Consider the following 6,769-nt stretch of genomic DNA (forward strand, 5'->3'; position numbering starts at 1 on the left):
CTTTTCATCTTTGAGTATCATATTGCTTTTACAAACAAAAATAACAGGCAAGTGGACCAACAGCTGATTGGATAATACCTGACAACTGAAGGGTGTTGATTAGAGGGACGTTTGTGTTGTTAATGTTACAAAGTAGCCTTGGAAAGAGGCATTCGGATTTAAAAACAAGAAAGCTAGTTACTTGGATTTCCTTCACAGTTTTTACATCCCGACAAGTGTAATAGTATTTTTAAAAAATTGTAAATACAGTATGGGTTCAATAAAGCACTCAAACAACTGAGAAAAAGTAATTCCCTATAGCCCTGTTGAAATCCCCAGGTACCGTCTCATCATTCGACGTGACTGATATTAGAAGTACTTTCTGTTGCCTTTTAGACACGTTTATGCACTTGGATTTTTCAGACAGAAATAGTTTGTATTATTCATACTGTTGAGAAAATAGTCTTTTCAATTTTCAGAGTTGTTAGAAGATAATGAAAATTTTTCACTAAGATACTCTCCTTCTTTCCTCAAGTGGCTCTAGACCATTCCCACTGGGGATGTGTGATACTGCAGCTTCCCTTTCCTATCCTGATGGACACAGGGGTTGGCTCCACTTACTCATTTACTTCAAAGAATATGCAGTTAACACCCTTCACCATCTCTGGTAATATCTATACAGGATAGACAAATGGAAGCAGAATTACTCAGCCAACTCTTACATGTGTTTAATACTCTCATAGATAACAAATGCTATTACAAAAGGAATGGCAATGAACTGTGTTGCCAATAATGTAGAAGAACTTTATTTCATGAAGTGAAATACTAGTATTTTATTTTTGCTAATCCAACAGACTTAAAACGTCATCATATTACTGTTTTTAATTAATGAGTATCTTAGCCATCTATTTAATACAGTTTTTATTTATTTGAAATGCCACTTCATATTATTTATTGCTATTCAGGGAGTTTATCTTTCTTTTGTGTAATTGTTTTACAATTTTTACAGTCAATACAATCAATAAGTAGTAATCAGCTGCTTATTAGGAACACTTTAATCATTTTCTACTAACAGTATTGCATGCATCTGTTTAACTTTATTCGTCGTGTCTGTGGCCGCTTTGAAGTTTCTAGTTATATTTGTAAACCTCTTCCTTTATTTCTGCAGGAAAATTTAAAAGTAGTGGTCATCCTAGGGATAATTAAAAAGATATATTGCAATTGGCACAATATAAAAATGGCTTCCTTTTGCAATAATATCAAGTCTATAAGAATGTACTTCTAGGCACTAAAAGTTAAAAATAATTTTCATTTCAAGCCTCTTTTTACCAGACTCCTCTATATTGCTGGCTGAAGGTGAGAGAGGACAGATGGAAATATTTATATTTAAGCTTCCAAATTAACTGACGCTGGATTAGTATCAGACTTCTGGATTAAAACATTTAGCAGTGGCCTCCCCTCTAGATTAGCTGTAAACAACACTGCACCCCTGCAGGAAACTGATTTTGCCACAAACCTCGAATTACTGAGAATTCAATTATAGTTTATAAAGGTTGTGTGAAAAAAAAAACCCATGCATGCAGCTAACTTGTTTTATATCCTTTATTCAGATAAAAGTAAAGGTAGAGAGCCTGCATGTCTACAGTTTCAGTGACTTCACCATGAAGAAGTGCGCGTTTGATTTTAGGTTGTGAGTCTCAGAATCATAGGGCCATGAAGAGGTAGGATCCATTTAGTCCTCAAATACTGTAAATTGTTTAGACTGGTTTTCATTCTTTTTTTAGAGCTCAATTATTAAATATAGAGGTATGATAATTAAGCTCACAAACTCATTCTAGAAAAGGTGCTACATCCCTCATTGCTGAATATCATTAGAGTCACCTTTGAAGCACTCCTCTTGGGAAGCTATTAACTGACACCAGCATCTAGTCCACCCGTCAAAGAAAATAAGGAACTCTTTCTCTGGAATGGTCATCAGAACCGTCATTTTATTAACCTTGATGTCCTGAATGTTATCAAAATATCTTCCTTTTAATGTTTCCTTTATCTTTGAATAAATAAAAAGTCATTGGGGACCAGATCAGGTGAGTAGGGAGGGTATTCCAATACAGTTATTTATTTACTATAAAAGGCATTATAAAGTACCCCTCAGCCAGCGTCATGTGAGTTGGTACATTGTCCTGGTGCAAGAACCATGAGTTATTGGCCAAGACATTCAGTTAAGATTTTCCTAACTTTCCCTATTGATATTTACTTGGCTGCTGTGCTTTTCCAGTCAACCAACAATTTTGGCACACAGTTCAACAAATTTTTACAAATATTTTATCAATTCTGCTTGTTACTATCCACCTTGACCTCTCATCATCAATGATGTCTTCTCTTCCCTCAGAAAATGTTTAATCCATTTGTACACTGCTAGTTTTTTCATGGTATTATCCCCATAAACTTGGACTAACATGTCCCTGATTTCATTTCCATTCTTGCCAAGTTTAACAAGAAATTTAATGTTTGTTCACTGTTCTAAGTCAAGCTCCAACATTCTTGCCCTGGCACACAAAAACACTCAATAACAATAATAAATGCCACTCAGTAAGATGTGCCACACATTGAAATGAACACAGCTGTGAGACACTGATATACCAAGGGTATGAAACCTTACTGAATTGTTTGTACAGTACTGCCAATATAAGCACACAGTGGCAAGTTCACAATCATAATTGTCAGACCTCATAAATAGGTCAGCAGTCCCCTTGTTTTTATCTCAGCAGGAATAAGTTGTTTCCTCTGCAAGAGCCTTTCCAACCCAAATTCTTTAAGGCATTGTCAGAAAGAAAAGAATATATCAAAAGTTGAAAACAGAAAGTTCACTAGCAAAGAAAGCATAGAAAACCTTATTTTTATTTTTATACCCCCTTCAAAAAAATTATATTGCTCCCCAGAGGCCAAATTGTATTTGATTTTGTGTTGGGGGACTATACTGAAATACTCTTAACAAATATTTTGAAAAGCTGCTATTTTTGTTGTGATAAATCTGGAGAATTTAGATAATTATAATGAATTAATTGTTAAGATAATCATACATTTAAAGCAATCATTTTCAGAAACTCAAGATTAAGTAGAAATTTTTAATATTTTATGCATCACGATTTTAAGGGAGTAAAAAAGAAAACAGCACAAGAAATAATAAAGGAATTATTGATTGATTGAACTGATTGACCGATTTAGAATGCTGAGGCGGGCAGGGGTGGGGCATGTTCTCAGAAACAACAAAAGTATGGAAAATCCTTTGTTTTTGTTCTCACCTCACATATTTCTAGTATAAACTCAAGAAATATTTGCTAACTAAACAATAGGCATGGTGTTACTAGTTTAACTCTCCTATTTTGTCTATTTGACTATATAGTTATGTCTTTATGGGTAAGGTCTCAACTCTGAGCGATAAAATGTGAAAATCAAGAAAGGGTGATCACAAGCCTTTCTTTTAAACTTTTAAGGTGTCAGAAGCAGATGAATTGTAGGCTTTCTTACACACACACACACACACACACACATATATATATATATTAGTTGGAACTCAGGCATCTGCCTTCACTTTAGGGGAAAAAAATCAACTTAGAACCTTCTAGATGGAAACTTTGCCCTTTTGCTGCTGCCTTTCCTTTTAGAAAATAAGTTAAAAGATACCACTGGCCAGGCTAATTGACTTACAAGTGTGTCTTTTTAATAAGTGTCATAAAGTATGTCAGGCTGCTGAAACTTGCTTTCTGTGCGTTTTTTAAAAAACTGTTGTCAACCAGATTAAAGTTTATTGTTCTCATGTACATTCGGTTTTCAGGTTGTAATGAAAGACCCTGAATTGATTTGCCACATGTAAAGAGAAAGGGGTTGTGTCCTTTGCTCTCCCTCAATGTGCTGTTACCCCTGGGCTCTCCTCTAAGCTCTGCAGCTGGCAGCGATTGTCCGGCTCTGGACTTCTCTGGGAGCCAAACACCTTTCTCCCTTTATTCTAAGTCTCTATCAAAGGATTTTCTGGAAGCCACAAAGAGAGTAACCATCTGAGGACTGTGATTTCGTGTCTATTAATTTGAAAATTAAATATTGTGAATAAAACGACTTTCAAATGAATTCCTTTCTCCCTGAGGTTTTGGATTGTTTCAGGAAGATATACATATGTATATATATTTTGTCTTTTTCTCTTAATTGGCAAATGTTTGTGTTCCTGTATAGCCAGTCTGATGCCCCTCCAACTCTCAACCTAACCGACACAGCTCCAGGTTCCCCGGAGTGACTACACCACAAAAGGGCCTAGAGCAGGATTTTGGTAAACAGTCACAAGCTGTTGGCTTGCCCAAGTATTCTGTCATCTCCCAAATTTTAGGACATGAGGAAGGATGGAGGGGAAGTCTCTAAGCAGCCACTGATCGGAGAACTTTCCATTTGCCAGTTTCATCTATAATCATTCTGGAATGTTCAATCTTCAAACTTTATTACTGTGATTCTACATATAAATTGTAAGCACAAGTTTTAGTCTTCCCCGCGGGGCTCAATATGACATAAAATACATTTCTAAGTGAGCACCCAGGAGAACTGGCTGGGGAACAGGCACAAGGAGGGGTCACTTATTTTTTCAGTCTGAGAAAGTCCTCTGCTCCAATAATCCCCACACTTCCTCACCCATTTCTGCAGAAGGAAGAAATGCCATAAACACACAAAAAGGATTCCTACCAGAGCTAGAAATCACCCTATTTCTGCCCAGATGCCAGAAATATTATCACTCAAGATTCATTTCTTTGTGTTAAATTATCACCCATCAGGATGCTGTTGTCATTTTATTGTTCATCTCCCCATACTAGATCCAAACACCATGAAAACATGGACTTCATACATTTCTGTATCTCTGGTACCTAGCATAATTTAAACTTCAGTAAATATTGGTGGGAAAATTAAAGTTTTCTTTTCCCATGTATTAATGTTCCCAGACCTATTGGGACCAAAGAAGTATTTTTCTTTGTCCTCGGTACTCTAATAGGAAGGGGTTTGTTTCATAACTTTCAACTCTGCAGGTGAGACCAGGGCTGCTGCTACAGGTTGGAGACAGACACTGGGAGGGGTTATGGTCACACAGAAGTGGTGACAGACTGCAGAAAACCAGTGTCCAGCTTTACTCTCACTGAGAAAGACAGGAGCTTATCTGTGGTGTTCAAGTCATGGGGGGGCAGGGGTTAAAAATCCAAAGCCAAATTAAAAGACTGAAGATGTAAAATATCAGAGGATATTTCTCCCTTCTGCAAACAGTAACCAGTAAAAAAATTGGGGAAAAGGGAGAAAGAGAGGAGATAACTGGAACCAGGAGGAGAAAAATATAGGACTTAGCAGTGTTAGCAGAAGCCACAATGCCCATAGGTGATTGCTCTATAGATTAGCCAGATGGGAGCATACGGAATACCAAGTGAATTTAAGAAGGATAAAAAGCCCTCTAAGAAGGACCACCTTAGCAAGCATTGAAAATGCTGTATGTTTTTCATCTGACCTCTGCTCTCTAAAGCTTTATGTCCCCACATTCTCTTTCATTCTCTTGCTTTGCCCATATGGAGCATGTGAGCCATATGTTTGCATGTAAGTGTTTACTGGTAGGGCAAACACACCAGATAAAGCACATCTCTTGAAACTGGTGACCATCTGGAACTGTGCTGAAGGACAGTCTCCTTCTGCCTCTGTGGACATTGCTGGGCCCATACATTATAAATTTGTCCCTTCCATCCACTTTTCTCCCATCTAAAACCAGTCTTCCCTCTGGGTTGTAGAATATTAGTCCAAAATTAGCAGGAGGCTCAAGTCACCATCAAGCCAGTCTTGCCTTTTTATGTTTTTTGCTCTGGACCATGGGTCTTCTCTTGGTCACAAGCCACAGGATCCTTGCTCGAGTTTACCTCAAGTCTAGTCATTTGTTTCAATGCTTCTCATCCAAATGCCTCCCGAGAGTCTACTGCAGCTTCCGAACATCCTCAAAACTCACCAGCTACATCCTGTTACTGTCACTCTTTCCATGAAGAACCACACGAATCCAAAGCCAAGAGATTATTAGAAACTTCTGATGAAATCAGATTTTCTTGATTTCTCTGTTACTTATTTTGTTTCTAAGGAAGCATTACACTGGTGTAATGCAGGCTTCAGCACGCTGCTCCTATCATCCTTTCCTCCTATACCAGTTCATCTGTCCCCTCATAACAGCCTTGGGAGGTGGGTTAGGTGGAAATGGTGTCCCGATTTGTGGGTCATAGACTAAGGGCTGAAGTTGGCTTGGTCACCTCTAGCACACTTGCCCCTGACTCACTGTGGAGTCCATGTTCTGCCTTCTCTACCTCTTCTGATTCCAGAAGGGCCTGCAGGGGATGGGGTTATCTAGGGAAGCAGTCAGGGAAGAGGTGACTTTAAAATGGGTCCTTGAAGGAATCAATAGACCCTTCTAGGGGAGTCAGAGAGACTAAAGCCGGGAGGTAATTGGCAGCCCACGAGTGGGGTCAGGGGGCAAACTTCTGGAAGTCTAAAATTATTAGGGAAGTGGTGAGAGGCAAGGGCAGATAAACTTAACCTGTAAAGACATGTTTGGGGACATACACATGTGTTTGTGCCTGCATGTGTGTGAGGTGGGTATATTCATGAAGGATGGCAATGGGAAAGATCCCAGGGCAATATCTCTTTCATGAATCTCAGCTGGCAGCAAGGAGGGCAGAGTTAACACAGAAATAGCTCCAGCATGGGCAGTGCCTGTGGCTCAAAGGAGTAGGGC

This window comes from Otolemur garnettii, unplaced genomic scaffold (genome assembly GCF_000181295.1).
Source record: "Otolemur garnettii isolate 467f Iridium unplaced genomic scaffold, OtoGar3 scaffold00012, whole genome shotgun sequence".
NCBI classification, from domain to species: Eukaryota; Metazoa; Chordata; class Mammalia; order Primates; family Galagidae; genus Otolemur; species Otolemur garnettii.